A 26,773-nucleotide genomic window follows, 5' to 3' on the forward strand; every position below is an offset into this window, starting at 1 on the left:
TCCTGCCCCTGAAATTGTGGCATCTGCTGTGCAGCGAGATGGGACCCACCAGTGTCAACATCAGGACCAGACAATGCTGCTTTGGAAGATCAGCATGAAGATAAGAAGAACCTGCTGGATCGGCCAGCGGCCCATCTAGTCCAGCATCCAGTTGTCACAGTGGCCAACCAGGTGTCTGTGGGAAGTCAGCAAGGAGGATCTGAGCACAAGAGCCCTCTTCCCCTCCTGTCAACAGAACATTGTATAAAACAATAAAAATAAGCTAGCCTTAGAACATAAGAAGAACCTTATTGATCAGGCCAGTGACCCACATAATTCAGCATCCTATTATCACAACTGGCCAAGTACAGTGGTGAGGGGAAAGCAGGTAATGGCTCTTCCCACCTGCATTACCCAGGAGTCTTCTTAAGGGAGCTGATTCCAGAGGAAGAACTGTGAGGGGAGAAAGACTCTGTTTGCCACCTGTGCTACCCTACCTCCAGCCCAAGGAAGGAACCTTCAGAAGGAAGTTGCTGCCCCGAGCAGTGTGTGTGTGTGTGTGAGGTTTTTTTAAGAAGCTGAACAGAGTGACGGATTATGAGTAAAGGGGGTGTGGAGTGTGTGTGTGTATAAACTTAACAAGTTGATTTTTTGGTGGCTACTTTGCTGATGTTGTTAATATTGATTTATAGATTATAAATGCTGTATTAATTTGTTAGTCATATGACTTTTGCTTCAAGTGTGATGTTTAACTTATTTTTTTAATTGTTACTTTGCTAACTGTTTTACAGACTGTAATTGTTTCCACTGATTGTTTGTTCATTATTCTTTATGGTTTAGGGTGTATTTAGGCTACAGTATTATGTCATTGTTATTTATTGTTTGTAAGCCGCTTTGGAATTCATTTGAATGAAAAGCGGCACAGAAATATAATAAATGAAATCAAATTAACCAGTTGCATGTTATGAACATCAGAAGATAAGAACCACCTGCTGCATCAGGCTGGTGACCCATCTAGCCTAGCCTCCTGTTCTCAAAGTGGTCAGTCAGATGCCCCAGTGGGAAACACTCAAGCAGTATCTGAGTACAAGAGCAGAATAACATTAGAAGAGCCTCCTGGATCAGGCCATTGGCCCAGCCAGTCCCATAACCTCTTCTCACAGTGGCCAACCAGAGTCCCAGATGTCCTGCAACTAGCAAAGTTTAGGGACTTTTTCAATTCAGGGTGTGGAGGGGAGTAACATAAAGGCTGACTCACACCTACTAGCAAGCGGGTCAAGTCTTTGTTACCAGAAAAGAACAAAAGGAACAGCCCTGCAATGACAAGCAAGAGTCCTCTATGGAGCACCTGATCTGTTAATATTATGAGATGGTGGACAAACAAAACAGGAACTCTTTGGAAACCATAGCCTGAGGTCACCCAAACACAGACCAGCTTCATGGAGAACTCTTATGGAATAAAACACCTGGCAGATTTTTTTAGCCCGCCCCCATAAAAAAAACACCCTGCAGCACAAAGGATAAAGCTATTAGGAACACAGAAAGCTACCTGCTCCCAAGTCAAGACCGTAGACCCATCTAACTCAGTGATGTTTACAATGATTGGCAGCAGCTCCTCTCCAGGATTTCAGGCAAGGTTTTCTATCCCAGCCCTACCAGGAGATGCTGCCAGGAGGGATTGAACCTGGGACCTTCTTCATGCAGTGCAGATGCTGGTCCTTCTCCTAAACATAAAATTCTAGTCCTCTTGGGGCCCTCTCACAGCACCTCTCAGTCTCCTCCAGGCTAAACGGATGCTGTTGCTGAGTGTCAGGTCAGCTTGTAGTAAGACCTCCCTCATCCTTGATCTCATTGTGGAGGAGGCCTATCTGGTCTGTATCACTGAGGCCTGGGTGGGTGAGCAGGATGCAGTCGGTCTCACCCAGTTGTGCCCACCTGGGTACTCAGTGCAGCATCAGGGCAGATGAGGGTCAGGGAGGGGAATTGCTGCAGAAATTCCCTCTCTCTCCAGGCTCTCTGTCCCATTGGGGGGGGGGGGGCTGGATCTAGAATATGTGTTCCTGGCATTGGGCAATTGGAACAGATTAGGGATGCTTTACTGCCCAACTTGCTGCCCAGAAGTCTCCCTGTCTGAACTGACAGAGCTGTTCTCAAAGGCAGTGTTGAGGACTTCCAGACTTCTGGTCCTGGGGCACTTCAACATCCATGCCAAGGTGACTGGCTGTGGGATGGCTCAGGACTTCATGGCTGGCACGACGCCCATGGGGCTGTCCCAACATGTCACTGGCCCAACGCATGTGACAGGCCAAACTCTGGACTTTGTTTTCTTAGCTGAGCAGCACACCGAGATCATCCTCCAAGGCCCTCCTTTGTGTGCCTCCTCCACAAGAGGTCCGGACGTTGGTAATGTGAAAGTGGGCCTTTTCTGCAGTGGCTCCGTTTGTGAAATGCTCTCCCTGGGGAGGTTCAGCTGGTGCCTTCATTATACACCTTTAAGCGCCAGGTTCCTCTTCAACCAGGCCTTTGGCTGATTGACATACAATGATACAATGCCCTTTTAAATGTGTCATGGGAACGGGGATTATTGGTTTTGTTGTTCCTATTTTTATTTGGGGTTTTTATATTGTAACTGTATGTTGTGAACCACCCTGAAATCTACAGATCTACAGAGTTGTTGTTGTTACAAATGTTAGCAACAACAACTCTCTCAACCACTGTTCACAAGGCTTGGTTTCCAGATCCATCCTCTTGTCCTCCTCTGCTCACCTTCCAGCTTGTCAATATCCTTCTTAAACTGGAGCCCCGAGAACTGGGCCCAGGACTTCAAGTGGAGCCTAACCAATAGAGTGATATTATGACTTCCCTTAATGGGACACTTGACTTCTGTTGTTGAAGCCTAGAATCACATTAGCCTTTTCTGTTGCTGCATCACGCTGTTGACCCCCAGATCCTTTTCATGTGGACAATTTTTTAAAAAATCAAGCACACATGTACACATACATTTTTCTTTAGATGCCAGGCAGGCCTGTGCGGGGGGTGGGAGGGGCGGCCCGCTCCAGGACTCAAACTTTGCACAGGCCTGATGCCAGGTATCCATATCACCAGGCAGGGAGCTCCGCCCTTAACAGCAGTGGGAATCAGAGTTCATTTATGAGCTCTTTGCCTGGCAGGACACATTGCTAAAGCTGTTCTAGGCTTTCTCTTTTTTACAATATTGCCCGCCCTCAAACACTGTTTTAATGCTTTCTTTTTACTGCCTTCTGAAGCTATCTATCCATGTATATATCAATTCATTTCCCACTACATTGGACCATGGGGTGTGTGTGTGCTTTGCCAGCACCAACAGGAGGCAACATAAACATGCCCAAGGGCAGTGGATTGTGTCCATTAAGCTTCTGCCCGTGGTGCGCCGGGTAGCCAAATCACTCCTGAGGCTGTTGACAACAACTGACTTAACAACACCTTTTCTTCCCAAACACGGCCGTTCCTTGTAGCGCATTAAAAAACGCAGATTACATCCTTCAGAGGTGGTAATTAAGGCATCAACTGAATTTATGCTGCCAGATCACATCACTGCTCCAAATATATATTATAATATGTGTTGTAAAAACAGAGGAGGGAAGAATGGCGTTTGCCCGAACATGAACGGGGCTCAACTAGGAGTAGCTTGTTTGTTCAGGCAGTTGCCTTCAGTGCAGGGTACAGCTGTGCCAAACGCAGAGATTAAGACATAGAATCATAGAACTGTAGAGTTGGAAGTGACCCCAAGGGTCATCTAGTCTAACCCCCTGCAATGCAGGAATCGCAGCTAAAGCATCCCTGATAGGTGGCCACCTAAGCTGTTTAAAAACCTCTAATGAATAATAGAATCGTAGAATTGTAGTGTTCGGAGGGACCCAAAGGGAGGCTGTGACGGCCACCAACTTGGATGGCTTTAAAACAAGATCAGATTTGTGAAGGAGAGAGCTGCTGATGGCTACTAGCCATAATGGCTAGGTTCTGCCTCAACAGTCAGAAGAAGCAAAGCTTCTGAATGCCAGTTGCTGGAAACCAGAGGAGGTGAGAGGGATCTTGTGTTCAGATCCTGCTAGCAGGGGTTCCTGTTGGGGCATCTGGTTGGCCACTATGAGAAGAGTAGGCTGGCCCTTTGCTGGATCTGGAATGGCCCTTCTGACATTCTTACAAGTTCACATTCTGGTCACCAGGATAAACCTGATAGGAGAGTGACAGGGTGTGTTGTTGTTGTTGTTTTGGACATGCTTACTTTTATTGTCCAAGTAGTCCTCTGTACACTTACAGATATGGGACTCTTGTCTGCCCAGACCTCAGAAAGAACCTTCTGGAGATGTCCAGTCACATGTCAGTTTTTTAAGATCTCTTAAGAACACAAAGCAATGGCCTTTCTGCTCTAGTATCCTGTTCTCAAAGTGGCCAACCAAATGCCCCAAAGGGAAACCAGTAAGTAGGACTCAAACACAAGAGCACTCTCCCCTCCTATGGTTTCCAGCAAATTCTATTCAAAAGCATTACTGCCTCTAACAGTGGAGGTAGAGCATAGCCATTCTGGCTAGTAGCCATCAACAGCCCTCTCCTCCATGAATTTGTCAAATCCTCTTTTAAAGCCATCAAAGTTGGTAGCCATCACTGCCTCCTGAGGGAAGGAGTTCCACATTTTAAATATGCACTGTGTCAATAAGTCTTTCCTTTTGTCTGTCCTGAATCTTCCAACATTCAGCTTCATGGGATGTCCATGAGTTCTCGTGTTATTGAGAGGGGAGGAAATTGTTCTCTATCATCCTTCTCCAGGCCATGGATCATTTTGTAAACGTCTATCATGTTGCCTCTTGCTCACCTTTTCTTCTTAGGCAGGGTGCTCAACAAACCCAGTGATTCATTCAATTAATCTCGTTAAAAAAAACTTTTTATCTATCCCACTCTTTTTTCCTTTACCGATCTCAGTGGGTAAACTTCCTTGACACAGATAACGCTTCCTGTGCCTTGGCAGAAAACAGGGCTCTGCTGATCTATATCAGCGACTGCTTTCAGATGCAGATGAAATATATGGCGGCCGCCAAACCCCCCTTTGTTTCATTGCCAGAAGGAAGGTTTTCACAGAGGCCTTAATTTCACATGCACACTCTGCAGCAGTTTGGCTTTACCCCCAGCAGTGCACTCCATTGTCTCTGGAGACAGACAAATGCCAACAACTCAGGAACACGGGACTCAGCCACAAAGCTACTTCAACTTTACTAATTCATAGGATCACAGCCCTTCATATATTTGAAGATGGCTCTCATATCCCCTCTCAATCATCTCCTCTTCTCCAGGCTAAACATCCCCAACTTCCTCAAACGTTCCTCATCCAGCCTGGTTTCCAGGAACGATGCAAACAATATGAGCATTAAGTAGGAAGAGCCACACTAACCAAGGAAGCAAAAGGCTTGCACACCGATCCCAAGCCAGCCCTGATGTTAGCTCAGTAGAACATTACCCCCACCAAGCAACCCCCACCACTAGAGTGGGCCTCCAGTCCAAACCGTCTGCAGCGAGTTGGGAGTAGATAACCCTTTGGGTCCCTTCCAACTCTATGATTATATTATTCATTGGAGGTTTTTAAACAGAGGTTGGATGGCCACCTGTCAGGGATTCTTAGGCTGTGATTCCTGAATTGCAGGATGTTGGGCTACATGAAACTTGGGGATTCCTTCCAATTCTACAGTTTAATCATTCATTTTACAGAAACTGGCATGCCTACTTAGGATCAGCATTTCAAGCTCCATTTGATCCAAGCTCTAACTGGAGAGTCCTTCTCATTCTCCACTTGCTTCTCCAGCCAGCCAGCCTACCCCAAAGGCAGGCTGGTGGCCAATGACATTCTTGACTCAATAGTCCTGTTACTTTTTAAAAAAACATCACCATTCTTTTCTGTTAACCTAACAAGCAAAGGTTTTTGAGACCTGAAGATAATAACTTGCTACCATGGAATGTAAGAATATACAAAGAGCCTGCTGCATCAGACCAATGTCCCATCTAGTCCAGCATCCTGTTCTCACATTGGTCAAATGCCCTTAAAAACTTAGGAATCTAGACAGACTGCCTCTGGGCCTGGAGGTTCCATGAGAGCATCAGAAGAGTCCTCCTGGATCAGGCCAGTGGCCCACCTAGTCCAGCATCCTGTTCTCACAGTGGCCAACTGAACTTTTCTCCATCAACTTTCTCCATACGATGCATAATTTTATAAACTTGTTAGACTTAGCCCACTCTTTAAAGTAGATGGAAAAAGGGAAGAGATAAAAGCTTTCCTCCCTCTGTCATAACACACTTGTGGACATTCAATGAAGCTGAATGTTGATATTTTCAGAGCAGATGAAAGGAAGTCCTTCTAAGTAAATCTATGGAACTCATTCCCACAAGAGGCAGTAATGGCCACAAACCAAGACGGCTTTAGAAAAGGATTAGACAAATAAATGGAAGAAGACAGGGCTATAAATAACTTCTAGCCATGATAGGTCTGCTTTGCTTCCATGGTCAGAGGCAGCAATGCTTCTGAATCCCCATTGCTGGAGAGGAGAGTGCTGCTCTTGTGTTCAGGTCCTGCTTGTGGGTTCCCCATGACAGGCCTCTGGTTGTCCACTGAGAGAACAGGATGCTGAACTGGATGAACCATTAGCCTGATCCAACAACCAGGGTCTTCCTGTTTTTGTATGGAACCTCCAAGTGCAGGGGCAGTCTGTCTCAATTCTTAGGCCACTGAGAGATGATGCTGCTGGACTAGGTGGGCCACTGACCTGATCCAAGAGAACTCTTCTTATGTTCTTAGATGCGTGAACCTCAATGTTTAGTTGAGCTCTTTGCTTGGGATACAGGAGTGTTGTTTGTTAAGCCCATTTGCCTGCGGCTATGTCTAAGACTCTTTCTGGCAAATCTAAGGGCTGCAATCCAGATCCAGTCCTGCATGCCAAGTCTGAGCTTGCTTCAGATCTCTCATCGATTCACCCTGTTGTGGCACGGAGTCTCAGCCTGCTAGTGTCTGGAACAGCAAAAACAAGGCTTATGAGTGGGGCCCAATGACTGACTCAACGTCACATTTGGAAAGGTCTAGTTGCCCTCGGGGTCCCCCAGCAGTTCCCAGATCTAAAACTGCTTCTGGACCTTGGAAGTTCCATAAGAAGAACCTGTCTGTTGGTTTAGGCCAACAATGGTCAATATAGTCCAGCATTCTTTTGTCACAGAGACGAACCAGACTATTGTAGGAAATCTGAAAGCAGTGTTTAAATGAGAAGAGAAGGGAGGAAACAAGCCAGTGTGTTGTGGTTAGTGTTTCTGTGTGACCAAGGGGCAGTCAATGCCCCCCAACCCAATCCATCTCTGTGTTGTTGTGAGGATAACAGGGGGAGTTGGAGAACCATGTCCACCAATTCTGAGTTCCTCGAATGAAAAAAATGTTTTTAAAAATGTAATAAACAAGCAAGCTGCAGCAGACTAGAGGCCTGCCTGAGTTCAGCATCCTGTTCTTACAGTGGCCAGCTGGGTGCCACAGAGGGAAGTGTCCAAGCAAGAGCTGAGAGCCACAGTGACTTGCCCTGTCTGTAATTGCCAGCATCTGATATTCAAAGTATTGTTGTCTCCGGTAGAATATAACGGACTCTCCTTCATTAGAGGTCTTAAAGCAGAGGTTGAATGGCCACTTCTCAGCGATTCCTTGGCTGTGAGCCCTGCATTGCAGGTAGTTGGTCTAGACCAGTGTTTCCCAACCGGTGTTCCGCGGCACACTAGTGTGCCGCGAGATGTTGCCTGGAGGGAGGCGGGCGAGTCGGGCGGCGAGAGGCGGGGCGGCGGCGGCGAGGAGAGGCCGCCCAGCGCGGGGCTCTCGCCGTCTGCCTGCCTGGCTGCCTGCGTGGCGCTGACGTCACGGGGCTGTAACGTGCCCCACATAGGCACACGCGGGGCGGCGAGCGAGCTCCCTCCCACATCCCATCGCCGCTCGCTTCGGCCGGCCTACTGGGCTGTCGCAGGCGGAAGGCCTGCGCATGCGTGAGGTTTTCGCGCCTTCGGGATTCCCTTCACGCCTTCCTCCTCCCGGGTCCTTGAGAGCGCGGGAAGCGGCAGCGCGAGACCGCGTTGAGCCTGGTAGGTATTGCGCTTGCCAAGGCAGTCATTTGGGAAATGAAAACTTGCAAAGCAAGCAACCAGTTCAATCTGAAGTACGTGTATGCTTAATATCCTGTATCTGAAACCTGTTCTGCCCCCTCCCCCACACTTGGTGCCATTTTCATCTACACATGCAGCAGAGTAAGTTGACCCAGAATAGTACCAATTCAGATGGCAGATGGGAGAATGACAGTGCTGAATGCTTTCCCATGTAGAACAGTCCCTGCAAATAAAAACCTAGCATATTTGGAAGAGGGATGCTAGCCTAACCATTACCTTCTATGCTGTTACTATTTTTTTTTTTTTTTTACATAAATAAAAAGTGACCTTTCCCCATCTGGCATGGTGGTGTGCCTCGAGATTTTTTTCATGAAACAAGTGTGCCTTTGCCCAAAAAAGGCTGGGAAACACTGGTCTAGACCAGTGTTTCCCAACCTTGGGCCTCCAGCTGTTTTTGAACTACAATTCCCATCATCCCTGACCACTGGTCTTGCTAGCTAGGGATGATGGGAGTTGTAGTCCAAAAACAGCTGGAGGCACAAGGTTGGGAAACACTGGTCTAGACGACCCTTTCCAACTCTAAAATTCTATGATTCTGTGATAAGCATGAGAAGCAGTCATGGATAGCCTTATTGAACACGAATGTATCTAACCTCCTTTTCTAACGCCATCCAAGTTGGACCTGGAAGACTCTGTAACTGAAACCCGACAGAGACCCCAGTTTCAATCAACTATATATGGAGAACTCAATTAAGCTGCAGTTCTCTTCAACTGATGCAAGGGGAAGGTCCCCACTCCTCACTTTGCAAGCTGTCATGGATGTTCCTTCCCTAAAGCTAGTCCACTGAGCTCTGGCATTGCAGGGGGTTGGACTGGATGATCCATTATAGACCTTCCCTGTCTATAACTGAATGATGAATCTGTGATTCTTTGACTGTGATTCCTGCCTAGCAGGTGATTAGATTAGATGGCCCTTGGGAGATTGTTCCAACTCTACAATTCCATGATTCTATGTTAAAAGCTCTACTTCCTTCGTGTCAGACAAGCAAGCAGAGTGTTGGACAAGCTTTTGTGCCATAAGACACGGAGTATGAGCCAGTTAAGCACTACAGCATCGAACAGACTTAAAGCATCCAGATGTTTCCTCACTCTGTACTCCAGATGGCTCACAGCTGGGTGACAGCTGTCTGCATTAAAGAGCAACTCTGCATAATAAGTCGCTAGAGAAAAATTAATTTCCCGTAAAAACTTTGCTAGTGATAAAAGGAAAATCCCATTAAAGGTCTCTGACTCCGCAATTGAGTTCAGTTGCGGGGCTATAAAACGATTCCCTTTTGAAATCCCATGGCCCAAGAAAACCCAAAATTAAGATGTGGAGCAGCTTATCTGAGGAGGAGTGATTCCTCTGGATGCTTGCAGGAGCTTTTTCTCTTAACAAACCAAGACACAGAGAACATAAGAAAGTAAGAAGAACCCTGCTGGATGAGGCCAATGTTTCATCCAGTTCAGCACCCTGTTCACTCAGTGGCCAAATAACCCTAAGAGACTAGGAAATGAAATAGGCTGCTGCTGGACTTGGAGATTCCATAAGCATATCTAGTGCCAGTGTCCTGCCCTCACAGTGGCCAACCAGATGCCCCAATGGGAAGCTTGCAAGCAGAACTCTACCCTCCAGTGCCTTCCAGCAACAGGCATGCAGAAGCAATGCTGCCTCAGACTGTGGAGGTATAATCATAGAATTGTGGAATTGGAAGGGAGACAGAGGGCCATCTAGGCTTTCCAACCTTGGCTTTAAAACCTCCAATGGTGGAGAGTCCGTTCCACTGTCGAGTAGCTCATAACCATCAGAAAGTTCTTCCTGATGTTTAGGTCGGAATCTTCTTTCTTGTAACTTGAAGCCTATTAGTTTGGGTCCTAAAATCCGGAGCAGGAGAAAGCAGGCTTGCTCCAACTTGCATGTGAAAGCCCTTTACAGAATTGAAAATGGCTATCATATCTCCTCCCAGATTCCTCTTTCCCAGGCTAACCCTCAACTGTTCCTCATAAGGACTGATTTCCAGACCCTCGATCATCTTGGTTGCCCTCTTCGGTATACACTTCAGCTTGTCAATGCAATTCTTAAACTTTAGCGCTCAGAAATAGACACAGGACTCCAGGCGTTATCTGACCAGGGCAGAACAGAGTGGGCCTTTTACTTCCCTTGATGCAGCCTATTATTTCTGTTGATGCAGCCTAGAATAGCATTCACTTTTTCTGCTGCATCACACTGTTGGCTTATGTTAAGCTTGTGGTCTACTAAGAACCCAGATCATTTTCTCATGTACTACTGGAAAGCAAGGTGTCCCCCAACTTATTTTTGTGCAGCTGGCTTTTCCTGACTAAGTGTAGAACCTGACATTTGTCCCTATTGAAATTCATTTTGTTAGTTGGAACCCAGTTCTCCAATTTGTTAAAGTCATATTGAATCCCAGTTCTGAGGCATTAGCTACCCCTCTTAGTTTGGTGTTATCTGCAAATTTGATGAGCATCTCCTCAATTTCTACATCCAAGTTGTTTATAATGATGTTGAACAACGACAGGGACAGGACAGTACCCCACTTGTTTCTTTTTTCCAGGATGTTGAGGAACCATTAATGAGCATTTTCTAGGTAGAACATAACCATTGTGGCTAAAAGCCATTAATAACCCTCTTTCTCAATGGATTTGTCAAATCAGAGGTTTTCAACCTTTTTGAGTCCACAGCTCCCTCGACCAACTACATTCTTTCTGCGACTCCCCTGTGGGGCTCAGAAGCCCAATTATGTCACCCCTTGTCTGTACAGAGGGCAGCCCCTCACCCCTTTTTGAATACCCTCTCTTGTGAAGCGTTCCCTCAGCCTCGCCTCCTCTCTCATTGGGAGTCCTCTGGGCAGCACCCCACCCCACTCCAAGGAGAGGTGCCTCATGTCGCCTCGCAGGGGCCTGGAAGAAGGATGCCCCCAGACTTAGGAGCCTGATGGAGATGACCAAAGATGAACCTGAGGCAAACAGCAGCAAAAGCCTTTGGGAGGCAGAGACAAGAGAGGGTATCAGAGGAGGGAGGGAAGGAAAGAGGGACAGAGGCCAGTGTTGCCTGCAGCACCCCGATTATCTTTCAAGAGAGGGAGAAAAAATTTCCTCTATCCACTTTCTCCATGCCATGCATAATTTTATATCACATTGCCTCTTTCTCACCTTTTCTCAAAACTAAAAAGTCCTTTAGGGTGCAACCTTTCTTCATAGGGGTATTGTTGAAGTGGCCTGTTGGACAGAGCAAACAGAATCTGCAATCCACAACAACCTCATTCCGCTCCTCCTAGGGATTCCAGCAAACATGAGACCGGAGCAGGCTCCACAACTTTTATTTTTTAGTTTCTAGGCTTTCCATCATAGGAAGACGGCGAAGCCAGAAACATGATATTATCTACATTAGCCATTCCTTGTACCGCTTACTAAAGAGGATGGTATTTGCAAATCTGAGAAAAATCTTAGATAAACAATTTAAGGGATTAGAGGAATGAAGAAGAAAACGATTCAGAGATGAAAAACAGCAAACCAAAAAGAAAAGCAACTTCACAGCCAAAGAACAAGTTGATGTGAATGGAATTCATTTAAGCAACAGCTTCTAAAATTTTGCCCCTTGGATGCTCAAGCAACTCAGCTAAGATGAAATGTACAAAATACATTCTATTCCCCCTTCCAGAAAAGAAACCCAATGTTTCACACTCTATAGCAGTTGTAAACACCTCATAGAATAGAATCCTACGATTGTAGTGTTGGAAGGGACACCAAGGATCATCTAGTCCAACCCCTTGCAGTGCAGGTATCACAGCTTAAGAATGCATGACATAAGTACATTCCTATGTCTGTTTAAAAAGCGCCAATCCAATCCAAAGGACAGTCCAAGATGGATGGTAGTTTCTTGAAGCTGAAATACTGAATGCCCAAATGCAGGCAATTTTAACAAGAAAAGTGGGAGGCATCTAAAGAAACCAGTATAGCTGCATAAGGAGCTTAAAGATGAGTTGAGATTTAAGAAGGGCATGTATAAGAAATGTAAGAAAGTGGAAATCACAAAGAAGGAGTATACACAAGGAGACAAAAGTTGTAGGGTGAATATTCGGCGGGCTAAAGCTCAGAATGAGCTCAGGCTTCTTGCAAGAGAGGTTATTTGGCATCATTCAAAGCAAGAGGAAGAACAAGTAAGTAACAGGTCCTGTGCATGGAGAAGAGAAATGCTATTGGATGACACAGAGAAGGTGGAACTACTCAACCCCTACTTTGCCTCTGTCTATACCCAAAAAGAAAGCAGTACCCAACCTAGTGATAACAGAATAAATGATGTAAGGAGGGAGCTATAGCCCAAGATAGGAAAAGAGGTGAGCTACTTTAAATGAATTCAAATCTCCAGGCCCTGATGAGTTGCACCCAAGGGTACTAAAGGAGTTTGCGGATATCATATCAGAGCCTCTGTCTATAATCTTTGATAATTCATGGAGAATAGGTGAGGTCCCTGCAGGCAAATGTTGTCTCCATCTTCAGAAAGAGGGGGAAAGAAGACCCAGGTTAACTTCTGACTGGTGAGGTTGACACTGATTTCAGAAAAGGTCCTCAAACAGGTAATTAAGCAGTTGGTCTGTGAGCTCTTAGAAAAGGATTATGTGATTACTTAAGACACAGCATGGGTTTCCCAAAAGCAAGTCATGCCAGACATGCCTCCCTATTTTGATAACATTGGTGGATCAGGAGAATGCTGTGGACATAGTGTATCTTGATTTCAGTAAGGCTTTTGATAAAAGTTCCCATGAGAAGCTGGTAAAATGTGGGCTGGACAAGGTAACTGTTAGGTGGATTTGTAGTTTGTTGACTGACAAAACCCAAAGCGTGCTCACTATCATCCTGGAAAAAAGTGACAAGAGGGGTGCTTTAAGGTTCTGTCCTGGGCCTGTTGTTGCTAAACGACTTGATCATGATGATGATGATGATAATTATTACTTTATTATTTATATGCCATTCATCTGACTGGGTTGCCTCAGTCACTCTGGGCAGGCTCCCAACAGAAAATTAAAAGCACAATAAAATCTCAAATATTAAAACCTTCCCTGTACAGGGCTACCTTCAGATGTCTTCTAAAAGTCATATTATTGTTTGACATCTGATGGGAGGGCGTTCCACGGAGAAGTCATGACTACTGAGAAGGCCTTCTGCCTGGTTCCCTGTAACTTCACTTCTTGCAGTGAGGGAACAACTTGGATGAATGAATTGAGGAGATGCTCATCCTGCAGAAGTTACTAACATAACGCAGGGCGTTCTTCCAGCAGGATAGCAAGTATTTCATAAGATCATAAGAACAGCCTGCAGGATCAGGTATGGGGAACCATGCAATCCAGTATCCTCTTCTCACAGTGACTGACCAGATGCCTAGTAGGGAAAACCCACAAGCAGGATTCAAGGACAAGGGGAACTCTCTGCTCCTGCAGTTTCCAGCAAGTGGTATTCAGAAGCATTGCTGCATCTGACCACGGAGGAGGAGCATAGCCACCATGGCTAATAGCCATCAATAGCCGAGCCCTCCATGCATTTGTCTAGTCCTCTTTTAAAGCCATCTAGGTTTGTGGCCATCACTGCCTCCTGCAGGAGATAGTTCCATAGTTTAACTATGCGCTGATGGTAATGAAACAGTTACTGAACACGTTATCAGTTTCTGGTGCAGATACAGCATAAATGAGACCTATGACTCCTGGCTGGGTCCACAAGCCGCAGTTACATTTCATTTATCTAAAGCCCAAGCTAATTCTGCACATCGACTCTCACCATCAACATCTGTGTCGTGAGAGATGTCTCAATACGCTTTGAACTGTGCCGCGTCACCAGCCCTGGCAACCTTGGGGCGCTAATTCGAAGCAGTTCTTTAGGGATTTTTGCTTGCCATTTGTTGATATTTTTAGACTCTTCGCAGTCCTCCTGCAACTGAAGGAACAACGAGCCACGGATTGATTTACTGCTTGAAAGCAAGTTGCTGTACCCCCCTCCCTTAATAACAGATTTAACAAATTTGTTCCACCTGCTCAATTATGCACCCTCGGCCTTTCTTGTGGTTTCACTGGAGTTTTTTGCAGCCTAAACCTCAAAGGGGCCTGAGCTCAGCAAACTTTGCACCGTGCCTGCCACTCATAATGAGCCCCACTGGAACGCTGCTTCAAATTACGGCTGAGGTTTCGCCTCTCGATTGATGCAAGCAGTCAGATTGCAAAGGCTGATAGGTGCGGCTGGCAAGTAGTGTTCAGTTCTCCAGAACATTCATAGAATTTGAGGGCTGGAAGGGACCCCCAGAGGTTCATCTAGCCCAACCCCATGGCAATGCAGGACTCACAGGTAATGATTTTTCATAGAATCATGTTTTTAGCAGGCACCAAAAAGAACAGAGTGAAGGCTCCCTGCTTGATGTCAAACGCAGGGAGCTCCAAAGTGCAGGTCCTGCCACACTAAATGACGGGTATTACGTGGCACCTATAACAATGTCACTGCTGCTGAATGAAGCGGTTGAGTGGCCTATATGGTATAAGGCGATCTGGCAGGTACACTGGTCCCTTTAAAAGCACAAGGCGGACCAGGGAGGAACAAGGAGCCGTCTTGCTGCAAGGGAAGGAGGTGGGCATTAAATTGTACAGGAGACAGTTGCTGGAGTAAGCAGATGGGGCTACAGCAGGCAACTGTAAGGATGGGCTCCTGGATAAGAATTAGCATGCCCTCCTATAATCAGTGGTGTATGGTGCCCTCTGACCTGGTGGGCAGCTGGGAAGGGAAAGAGGGGGTAGACTGGGAGGAGAAGGTGTCGGAAGCTGAAGAGGTAACAGGGTTTAGTGAGCAGGAAGAAGCTGTGGCAGAGAGCAGTCCAGAGGCAGAGGAAGGGGAGAAGGGGAGCCAGGAGACAGAGTTGAGGCAGGCTGCTGAAGAAGCCAGTGCGTCTCCCCCTCCTGCTGCAATGTGGTCCCCCTTCCTCCTGTTCTCCCAGAACATGCAGAGAAATGAAGAGGGTGGAGCAACGAGAGGCAAGAAGACAAAGCCTTGGGTTGCTGGGGGAGGAGCCTTAGACATCATGGGAATGTGGGGCAGCCCTCGCAACTGCCTCATCGAGGCAAGACCTACTGGGAAGAGTTGCTGCGATCACTAGGCCTGCACTAATTTATTTGAATTAAGAACTAACTTCACTGACACAGGTTATATTATTACTGACCTACCCTTGACTCTGGCTCATGACAGCCAATTAGTAATATAAAGAAGGAATACAGAAGGAGGTTCACCATAACCATCAGAAACACACTTTCCCCTCCACCTAGTTTGTGGTGTTAGGTCATCCATCGGGGTTGCCAAGCCCATCTCCTTCCCATAACCTGAATGGACCACAGGACAGAAGCAGCAAAACCCTGGAATTGAGATGTGACCAAAATCTACTGAATGGAGAAAAAAAATCCTATTCTGTCAAGTCATGCACAAATGTTCCTCGCTAAAAGTTTAGTTTGCAATTCCTGCATGATAGGGGATTGGACAGGGTGGCCCTTGAGGTCCCTTCTAGCCCTACAATTCTATGATTCATTGGAAGTTTTTAAACATAGGTTGGATGACTACCTGTCAGGGAATCTTAGGCTGTGATTCCTGCATTGTAGGGAGTTGGACTAGATGAACCTTGTGGGTCCTTTCCAACCAACCCTACAATCCTATGCCTGTATGAGCATTATGTCTGTTTCGAGCAAGTTGCCATCGGCACCAGATAAATACTCTTTTGTAATGGGCTGAGACAAGGCTCCTTGAGTCACTTGTTATGGAAAAACATGCACTGGTGTTTGACAGGTTTAGCTCAGATATTTTTTTCTGAAAGAATAGTTTAGACTCTCCTTGGAAATAGTAATAGCTGGCAAGCTCTCAGCAGAGCCCCTTGAGTTGGAGACACTGTTGATTCCAGAATTCATCTCCTGGATTAGATCCATGAAGCCCAAAGGCAGGAAAGTTTGCCAAAAATCAGAATAACTTTTATATGTTTAGTAACTCAGTATGTGTCGTTTCTACAGCACTTTCTGTTGGAAGAATTGTGTTGCATTTTGCACACAAACTAGGACTGCATCGATCTTGCAAGGTGGGTCACTATTGTGCCCTTTGGGTTATGTCTCGAGGGGCTGTCAAAGCAAAGGTTCAGGGAGAATTGATGCAGAGGGGCCGTAGCCCAGGTCTGGATCATCCAATTATTAGAAACAGTTTTTGGGTATCTCAAGCACATTTGCCATAATTAATAAACTACCAATATTCCCTGTGATTATCATTTATGGTGGGAATGTAAGTAGGTGCAAGATTTGGAGGGGATTTAATTTTGACAGAAATGATAAATAATACTAAAGAAACCCTTGTTTCTTGTCCAAAATTAATGTTACTAAATATGTTTTATGTCAAAAGAATTGGTTGTATATTTGATCTTAAGAGCACAAGTAGTCACTGAAACACAATGGAAAACATCACAAAACCTTACGCTGGATGCTTGTTACCACTCACTTTGAAATAAACTCTAGTGGAGAAAATTACATATAATTTGTTATTTTGACAAGGACTAGAACCTCCAGACATTTAGGGGAAGGCTCTGGACATAGTGTATCTTGATCTCAGTACCGCTTTTGACAAAGTTCCCCATGACATTCTTGCAGAGAAGCTGGTAACTGTTAGGTGGATTTGTAACTGGTTAATTGACCAAACCCAAAGAGTGCTTACTAATGGTTCCTCATCCTGGAAAAAAGTCCCAAGTAGGGTGTTGCAGGGTTCTGTCCTGGGCCCGATGTTGTTCAACATCGTCTTTATAATGTGTGCGGACTAAAGTAGCCAAGATGATAAAGGAAACAAAACCTGTTTTTATCTTTTGCTGGTCTGTCGTAACTGAGAGAATGAGTATGTGTACCCCTTACTTCTATAGTTGCCCTATTGCCTATTTAGCATGCTCTACATATGTATGTAGGTGCTTTTACCTTATGCCGGCCTATGACCATAATACAGATTCTTCTTTTTCAAGCCTTAGGAGGAACAGTGGAGGGATTTGGGTATGCTTAGCCTGGATAAGAGGACTCTGAGAGGAGATATTATACCTAAAGGGCTTTCAAACCGAAGACAGAGCAAGCTTGTTTTCTCCTGCTCCAGAAGGTAGGACCTGAAACAATGGCTTCCAGTTACAAGAAAGGAGATTCTGACTAAGTGTCAGGAAGAGCTTTCTGATGGTAAGAACTGTGGGACAAACTCAGAAGATGGTAGACTCCCTCCTTGAAGGTTTTTAAGCATAGGTTGGATGGCCACCTGCCACATATGATCTAGTAGAGACTTCTGCATTGCAGAGGGTTGGACTAGACAACCCTCAGGGCCACTTCAACTCCTCTATGATTCTAAGAACTATGGAACTCACGATCAAAGGAGGCAGTGATGGCAGCCAACCAAGATGGCTTTAAAAGATAAATAGACAAATAGCCCTCCATGACTACCAGCTTTCACAGTTGGAGGTAGTTGTGCTTCTGAATACCAGTTGCAGAGAACCACAGGAGGGGAAAGTGCTGCTCTTGTGCTCAAATCCTGCCTGTGGGTTTCCATCTGAGGAATCTGGTTGGCCACTGTGAGAACAGGATGATGTAGATGGTTCATTGGCCTGATCCAGCGGGCACATCTTATGTTATATACTCCTGTCACATCATTGGATGAGTGCCTTTCACCTGTGGTGGCTGGCAAGACAGTGGCAGCCACACCTGGATCAGGAGAGCTTGGCTGCAGTGGTCCAGCTACTGGAGACTATGAAGCCAGGAATTACTCCCTTCCGCTTTGCCTGAAATGCTGCAGACTGATACTGTCAACAGAGCATACCCTCTGCTCAGAGGCCTAACTGGCTATGATTTGCCACCAAGCCAAATTATTTGTAATTATTATTATTTCATACAATTTATAGTGCTTCCAAGTCCCATCCCAGAAAGGTGGCTCAGCAGGATACCATGGTTGTTGGTACTGAAAGCTACCAAGAGGTCCAGCAGAACCAACAGGGACACACTTCCCATGTCCAGTTCTCAAGATGACCAAAGCCATCTCTGCCCCATAACCGAGTCTGAAGCCAAATTGAAATGGATTTAGATAATCCGTCTCCTCCGGAAACCCCCAGAGCTGAGATGATATGATCCAGTAAGTTGCCCAGAAGTGGGGTACTGGAGACTGGCCAATATTTTTCCAAAACAGTGGGATTCAGGGAGGGCTTTTTCAATAGAGGTCTTATAGCTGCCTCCTTTAGGAACACTGCAACCTTGCCTAGTTGTAAGGAGGCTGTGACCACTCCCCTCACTCACTTTTGATGAGCCAGGAAAGGCAAGGGGCTGACACAGATGTGTTTGCTCTCACACTTCCAGGATCCTGCCCATGTGTTTGCTCTCACACTTCCAGGATCCTGCCCAATCAAAAAGTATCTATTAACACTGGACAAGCAGGGGCCAAGGTTACATGTAGATCTACTATAGCATCCAAGTCAGAACAGAGCCAAGTAATCTTCTCAGTGAACTGCTGAGCAAATTGTTCACAGTGAGCCATCGAGTGGTCGAAATTCTCCTCATGTGGGCCAGAGTGTAAAATACCCCTGACCATCGAAAACAGTTTTACTGGATGGCTCCTCGCTGATGCAATGGTGGCAGAGAAAAAGATTTATTTGCTGCCACAATGCCATACAAAATAGGCCTTCAAATGGCCTGTGTTTGTTCGGACTCATTCAGAGTTCCCGCCAAAATCATCTCACATACTGCATGATCACCAGCTCCCTAGAGAACCATTGGCCTGGTTGCCACCCAGGTCATTTCTCCATCCCAAAGGTCTACCAGAGCTTGAAATAGGGTGAGCATATGTCCGGATTTCCCCCAGATACGTCCTCTTTTTAAACTTTAAAATTTCTGCCCAGGTGGATTTTTAAAATAATGCAAAATGCCCAGATTTTTTTCCCTGCTGCCCGAGTACATCTGATCTATGCTGTCCAGGAGGCCGCTGATGGCGGCTGCTCTAGGATGAAGAATGGGTGTGCAGCGTCCAGTGGTGGCGGTGCTACTGCTGCTTTGGAGAGCTCTGCAGCTTTATCATAGGCAGGTGCCGAAGTCGCAGAAGAAACTCTGGCAGCCGAGGCAGCGGCTTGCAAGCAGTAGCAGCAGTAGAGAGCAAGCAAGTGAGCCAGCATGGTGGGATGGGGCTTTCAAAATCAAGTGTGAGACATCCAAGGCCTTGCTTGCTAGGAAAGATGCCCGCGTTGGGCATGGGTGGAACTACCTTTATTGAAGGAAAAGAAAAGAAGAAGTGAGGGGAGGGTGCCACTGCCACATGCCCCCACTTTCCCGTGGGTGTGCTCAGGAAATTGGGTTTTTCCAGCAGAGTTGAAGTGAGTAAGTCTTACTAACCTCGCTGCACCTAATGCCACACACAGGCACGAAAAGCACCCCTGCCGTTACAACACTGATTGGATCGTGAATGTTTAATCAGTGCTTTCTCCACGCTGCTTCCTTTCCCCAAATAGTCTCGCTTTTTAAATGGCGTGGTGGTTGGCTGGAAGACTAAGGTGGGGAGGCTTAGAAGTAACCCCAGTCGAAAGTCGGCAGGAAAGCCCGGAATATTTGGAGTGCGTGGCAGGCTGTGTGTACCAAAACAAAGCTATACCTTTCAAATCGGCCAAAGAGGATTTAAAATGTAGGTTGGCAGCTGTTGATTTGTCTTGAGGGGGGCAGGGAGAGAATGGAAGGCGGCCAGGCGACGGGGTGGGGGGGGTGGCTGAGGAGAGCATGGTGTATGCAAATAGGCGGAAAGGTAAGGTCCCAAATGCCTGCTGTGTCCAGGTGGTGCATCATGCAGCCGTGCAGTGATGGGGGAGGGAGGTGGTGCGTTTCAGAAGAGTCCTTGCCCCACTCTAGGCCCCAGTGCAAATGTGCCTTTGTTTTAATCAGACTCTTGCCAAATTTTGCTTTCCTTTCTTTAAAAAAACAATAATCATCACTTCTTCTCTCCCCCCACCCTGCCTAACCCAGCCAAATGTGGCATGTGAGACAAGTCCGCCACTCGCCCTCTCCTGCAGCAGCTCCAGGTCTCCTTGGCTCTGTTCTCCTCAAGTGCCTCTCTCCTTGCGCAGTGGCTTAATGGCAGGCACACCCTGCTTCCCCCCACCTGCATCTACAAACATGACAACCGCCTGTAAACATGGGGATCGGAAACTGCGTCCCACCAGTGTCAGCTTGTGGCTGCTGCCCCCTCTGCCCTGCCTGCCCTTCTCTTCTGTTCGCCAGCCCCTACCCCTCACCCCACAAGCACACGCTCATGTATTCCTTTTGCTACCTGCTAGTCGGAGGAGGAAGAGGTCTTGATCTCATCGGAAGAATGGTTGAGCTGAGTTTTATGAGCAAAATGTTTGCCATTTTAAGGCACATTTAATGTGCACATCCCCCTTAATGAGCTTTCGGCTTTAAAAATATTTGTCATGTAATTTGTTTGTAATGCTTTTTCTGTTTCTGGGAATTGATTAAAACCTGCCTGAACATTATTTTTTTATAGGCAGACTTAACATATTAATGGCTGCCACTGAACTGAGTGGGCTATATTAGTGATTTTTAACCACCGCAGTGCTTGTTTTGCGGGCTGACTGGCCTGGCAGGGGTTATTACTATATTGAGAGCTTATTCCCCAGTAAAAGGTAAACAACCCCTGGATGGTCTAAGGCAGACATGTCCAAAGTCTTCTTCGGGGACCTAATCTGGTTTAATCCGGCCCCTGTGGCAGTTTATTTCCTGGGGTAAAATCCTAAAAAAAAGTTAACAACTTTGGTCAGCCCTTATGGCCCTTCACTTCACCAAATCTGGCCCTCTTTGAGAAAAGTTAAAAGTTTGGACACCACTGGTAAGGCGACCAAGGGGTGTGGCGCTCATCTCACTTTAGGCCAAGGGAGCCAGTGTGTGTCCACAGACAGCTTTCCAGGTAATATGGCCAGCATGACTAAACTGCTTTTGGCGCAACAGGGCATCGTGATGTGTGCCAGAGCGCATGGTCATAAGGCAAATGTGTGCTCTTCTTTTGCTTGTCAAAATATGGCAACCCTACTTAAAAAAAAAAAAAAAAAAAAAGCCTGCCAAGGAAATAGGAAACTCCCCAAGAGCCACTATCGTAGTTGGTCCCCCACCACTGCAGAGGTTCTGAGTTCCAGTGAGTCTACACTCCACCAGGTAGTGATCTGACCATGACAATGGAACTATAGAAAGTTCCTCTACTCTTAAGGTTACCATCAACCAATTCAGGACAGAAAACCAAATCCAGACTGTGCCCTGCAGCATGGACTGGGCCAGAAATTATTTGGGACAGACCCATGGTTGCCATGGCAGACATGGAGTCCTGAGCCACTCCTGACACACCCAGTTATGTAAAGCAGACATGCATGCTAATATAATTTTTAAAATAATATATATTTTAAACTGCTGGTTTTATTCACATTTTGATTTTTTAGGAATACTTGCTTTTAACTTCTTTTTTATTGATTATTTTATGCTTAGAGGTTTTTACAATTAGGTAGTGTACAATTCTGAAAAGATGCACGGGGTGCTCTGCTCTCTGAAAAGATGCAAGAGGTGCTCTGGAAGAACTGTTTACAGATTTACTGTCAGTTTTAATAGACATGATATATGCAACTTAGCCTGTGGGTATTTCTTACAAAACTTGGCACTGGTCCATATACTATAAGCAAACAGAGGAAAACACCAGGGGAAGCTCTTAAGTGGCAAATTGGATGGGTTTTATCATTTTGCTTATGAAGGTGCTTAAGAACATTATATCCCTGCATGATAAACCCACAAGCTCTTATTAGCTTGAAATTTGCTTGGCGTTTATTTGTTTATTTATTTGCATTTCTATTCCATCCTTTCCTCTCCAAAGAGCCCAAGGTGGCATCCAGGGTTCTCTCTTCATTTCATTTCATCTCCTCATTTGATCCCCACAACAACCATGCTGTGACAGGTGAGAAACTCATATAGAGAAGTAAGGTGCCAAATGTCTTGTTAAACCAAGGTTGCAGTTACCAAAACGGAATGTCTACTTGCCATTTGTAGGCATGACAGCTCTAAGGTCTTATTTTTCCGAATAATGACTGTGATTGATTCTCAGTTAAATATCTGGCTGGTTCAGAATAGCTAGGTGAAAAGCTTTGAGAACTTAAACAAGAAAAGTCTCTTGAACCAGGGATAGTCCGCATATACTTTGGCCTATTCCGGACTCTTTTTACTTAATAGGGACTGCTCCTGTTCAGGCTGCACAGAAAAAGCAATTTGGTTCCAGAAATTCATTCTGATTGTGCAGATGAAATATAACTGATAAGCGTTCTACAGGATGGGGTATTAGTGTGTGAAAACAGTCAAGATCCAATGATTCCCAGAGGGTGAAGATGTCAGGCGCCATCCTGGCACCCAGGCAACTTCACGTGGTCGCAAATGGTTGAAAGCCAGGTGCAAAATGTGCCTGGCAAATTTCAAACACTGGTTGTGAGGTAGGTTAGGCTGAGAGGCAGTGGCTACCCCCAAGCTCACCTAGTAGGCTTCATAGTTGAGCCTAACCTACCTCACAGGTTTGTTTTGAGGATTGGATGGGGAGGGGAGAATAATGCTCACTACCTTGAGCTCCTTAGAGAAAAAAGGTGGAATGTAAATGCAAATAAATAAAATAAGATAATGGATTATGAGTGGAAGCCAGGAGAACACAGACACAGGGAGCTTCAGTTTCCAAAATAAAGCAGTGCTTATATATCCATTGTCTACCTGCAGAGTGATATGCAGAATGCAGACTTGTTTCATGGATCAGTGCAGGACCAGGACAATTTGTCAAGGGCCGGTCAGCCTTACCATGAGACTCCTTGTCATTTCAGCTTCTATACGAATTGCTGTGCTTATGTCAAATTATGAACAAGGGGAAAGAGCTGTGGTCCCCAAACACCCCACAGTGGGGCAATTTGATTTTTAAGGGGAGCAATTTGAGAATGAGTAATTAACAGTGAATGACCTTTTAGGCTACCTCCACACGAATAGGAGTTCATTTTTTCAATAATAAGAATTATATGTCACAGGTGGGAGACACCAGGATTTTAGTGGGGCATGGTCAAAAAATGTTGGGAACCACTGGGTTAGAGCTAGGGTGGCATGGTGGTTAGAGTGTTGGACAAGAACCTGGGAAAGACCAGAGCTCAGATCCGCACACAACCATGAAGCTCAATGGGAGTAACCTTGGGGGCCAGTCACTGACTCTCTCAGCGTAACCTACCTCACAAAGTTGTTGTGGAGATTAAATGAGATGGGGAGAACCATGTTTGCCACCTTGAGCCCCTTGGAGAAAAAGTCAGGATATAAATGCAACAAATAAATCATGCCATTAAAAAAACCACAGCTTCTTGTTATTCCAGAGCAGTGGTTTTCAACCAGTGTGTCATAGCACCCTGGGGTGCCTTGAATGATGGTCAGGGGTGCCGCGGGCAACACTGCCCTCTGTCCCTCTTTCCTCCCCTTCCTCCTCTGATGCCCTCTTGCACCTCTGCCTCCCAAAGACTTGTGTGGCTGTTTGTTGCAGCAGCCCTGGCTATAAGCTCCACAAGTGAATGGGGCCTCTGGGGCTGGCCAGGGGGTGCTGGCTGCCAGGAGCTGAGGCTGCCTCGGAGTAAGAAGCAAGTGGGTGAGGGAGCCCAGCCAACCAATCTGTCAGCCCTGGCTGCTGGGAATGGGCGGACAAGTGGGAGGCCGGGCAGGCAGGCAAGCAAGCAAGCAGCGCACTGGCTTTTCTTGTGCTGGCTGTATGCAATGCCTGCCTCAGAGCTGAGTGCCCAGTGCTCAAGAGGAGTCCTTCCACCATGCAGGCCCGGCAGCGATCCCTGTTGCCTCCCAAGGTGAGTAAGGTGCAAGTCTCAATGTTCACCTTTGGCCAGTCTCTGTCAAGCCACTAAGTATGGGGGCATCCTCTTTCCAGGCCCCTACGGGGCGACATGAGGATGCACATCTTTTTGGGGGGTGCTGCTGCCCAATGAGAGAGGAGTGGAGGCTGAGGGAATGCTCCACAAGGGAGGGTGTTTTAAAGGGTATGGGGATGCCCGCTCTACAGGCACCCGGCACCCAAGGGGAGACCTTCTGCCATGCAGGCCCGGTGGCACCCAAGGTGAGGTGTAGGCCTCATGTTCACCTTTGGCCAGTCTCTGCTGGGCTGCTAAGGCTGGAGGCATCCTCTTACCAGGCCCCTGGGGGACACTGTGTGAGCTCTCTTTGGGGCAGGGGGGCAGCTCAGAGATAAGGGGCGCAGCAGTGGCTGCCCTGAGGACTCCCAAGGAGAGGGGAGAGGAGAGGAGGCTAAGAGAACACTCCACAAGGGAGGGTGTTCAAAAAAGGGTGAGAGGCTGCCAGCTCTGCAGGCAAAGGGTGACATAACTGGGCTTCTGAGCCCCACATGGGAGCCGCACAAAGAATGCAGTTGGTCAAGGGAGCCATGAACTCAAAAAGGTTGAAAACTTTTGTTCAGCTGAGAGGTTAGGAGACACTAGCAGTTTGTGGCCTGATGCAAGGTAATTTGCAACAGGAGCCCTACCACCTTGCCGACATAGAGTAAAAAGAAGGTCCAGAAATGCATGTTTGGATTAAAAGTGGGTCCTGGTTTTGAAAAGGTTGAAGATACTGCCAAATGACTGCATGCAACTCTGCTGACCATAGTGGTAAATTTGTTCACCCATTTTTAAAAGACGGATAGCTCTTTTTAAGTATCAAATCATACCTACAGTTACAGTTTATTACAACAAACAAAGGAGCCCCTTCAGATCTAGGCTAAAACATGTTGCTTTAAATGGGGGGGCGGGGGGGGGAGATTAGATAGATAATATAGTGGTACCTCAGGTTACATATGCTTCAGGTTACATATGCTTCAGGTTACAGACTCCGCTAACCCAAAAATATTACCTTGGGTTAAGAACTTTGCTTCAGGATGAGAACAGAAATTGTGTTCCGGCGGTGCAGCGGCAGGCCCCATTAGCTAAAGTGGTGCTTCAGGTTAAGAACAGTTTCAGGTTAAGAACGGACCTCTGGAACAAATTAAGTACGTAACTCGAGGTACCACTATATAAGAACATTAGAAGAATCTGGCTGTTTGATTAGGCCAGTGGCCCATCTAGTCCAGCATCCTGTTCTCACAGTGGCAAAATGCCCATAAGAACCCAGGGATCTAAGTAGACTGTCTCTGAACCTGAAGTTTCCATAAAAGCATTAGGCAGAGCCCTCCTGGATGAGACCGAAGTGGACCCATCCAGTCCAGCATCCTGTTTTCACAGTGTCCAAACAGACACCTCAATGGGAAATTTGTGCAGGATTCCAGCACAAAAAGAATAATCCTTTTAAAAATAAATGTTAGATGGGGCTATTTGTCTTGAAATGCAACAACTTCTCCAGATCAGATCAGAAGAAATCAGATCAACAGCCTGAAAGAACAGCAGCTGCCCATAACTATTCATTTGGTCTTTACCAGGAACCCAAAGTTACTGCTCACATTTGGGCAGACTTAAGGCATTTTTAAAGAACAACAATGAAAAGTTCATTGAGTACAGAAGAAACTGATCCAGTTAGTTCATTTGGGCAAACAGAGCAGGATCCTCCTCAAAAGCTGAAAACAGGCATCTATTTCATGGCCAGTCTTTGCCAAGCACACAATTAATTAGAACAGCCTGGAAGTTGGTGGTGTTTTGCAACTGGAAACCATAAATTGCAACGTCTTATATTGGTATAATTATTGGGGATAGCGTGGATAGAATGCCTCACCACCACCACCACCACAATGTTCACATTCACATGGGTGACACAATTACTTGTAGAACCTTAGAATTGTAGAGTTGGCTAAAAGGGTCATCTAGTCCAATCCACTACAGTGCAGGAATCTCAACTGAAGCATCCATGACCTATGACCTATGTCCTATGACCATCTGACTTCTGCTTAAAAACCTCCAGCAAAAGAGTCTGCCAACTTCTTCAGAGGGAGTCTCTGTTCCACTATTGATGGCTCTTACCATCAGATGGCAGGGGTGCCAATTTGAATAAAATCTGGGGGACAGGTAAGCCCCGTCCCAAATAATCGATCACATCATTTGAATGGCAATGCCCTACAACTTGGGGGCAGAGGGCTAGACCCCTCAAATATTTTATGGGGGGAGCAAATTGACCCTGGCCCCTAGGAGTTGGCTCCTTTGTCAGAAAGTAGTGTTTAGTCGGAATTTCCTTTCTTGTAATCTCCATGCAATGAATCACAGACACTCACTTGCTTATGAGCTAAACTCAATAAACGAGCGCTCTCCTCGGGAGAAGGTGGCATCGTCTCCTTCACTGGAGGCTTTTAAACAGAGATCGGACAGCGTCTGTAAGGGATCTTTTAGTTGTGAGTCCTGCATTGCAAGGGTGCTGGACTAGATGATCCTGCGGGGCTCCCTGAAACTCCACAAAAGTTACTGCCTGCTCTAGGAAGCCGCCGCCCCGCCATCGCCGCCGCCACAAGGCGGGCTGCCAAACCACGATCTCCCCGAGGGTTGTTGAGGCCAACAGCGGCC

The 26,773-nt window shown here is 46.4% G+C and overlaps 1 protein-coding gene across 6 annotated transcripts in view; it reads right to left on the reverse strand.

Annotated features, from left to right (window-relative positions):
• EDA (ectodysplasin A) overlaps positions 1–26,773 on the reverse strand; it is a 52,541-nt gene that overhangs the window by 24,856 nt on the left and 912 nt on the right. The window lies entirely within an intron of this gene.

Source organism: Podarcis muralis, chromosome Z (genome assembly GCF_964188315.1).
Source record: "Podarcis muralis chromosome Z, rPodMur119.hap1.1, whole genome shotgun sequence".
NCBI lineage: Eukaryota > Metazoa > Chordata > Lepidosauria > Squamata > Lacertidae > Podarcis > Podarcis muralis.